The sequence below is a fragment of the Etheostoma spectabile genome, chromosome 6, assembly GCF_008692095.1.
Source record: "Etheostoma spectabile isolate EspeVRDwgs_2016 chromosome 6, UIUC_Espe_1.0, whole genome shotgun sequence".
Taxonomy (NCBI): domain Eukaryota; kingdom Metazoa; phylum Chordata; class Actinopteri; order Perciformes; family Percidae; genus Etheostoma; species Etheostoma spectabile.
Window position 1 is genome coordinate 1,927,138 of NC_045738.1, and position 211 is coordinate 1,927,348.

Here is a 211-nt window from a genome sequence, read left to right on the forward strand (position 1 = left end):
TTTGTGTTACCTCCTGCCTACTTCCAGAAGCTCAATATCATATGACTAGATTAAAGGAGAATTCCAGTCAATTTCAACATGTAGCTCTGTTGTTTGTAAAGTTGGAGTGCTGTCAGTAGAGAGAAAAACTAAAACAATCCGTGCTGCCTACACCGTGTTATCTTCCTGCTAGATTTTGCACACAACAGGCTTAAACAGGGCAAGTTTTAAA

At 39.3% G+C, this 211-nt stretch overlaps 1 protein-coding gene across 4 annotated transcripts in view; it reads right to left on the reverse strand.

Moving 5' to 3' along the window:
* The window catches only part of LOC116690659 (ankyrin repeat and IBR domain-containing protein 1), a 37,012-nt gene that overhangs the window by 11,167 nt on the left and 25,634 nt on the right, over window positions 1–211 (reverse strand). The gene's annotated exons all lie outside the window — the stretch shown is intronic.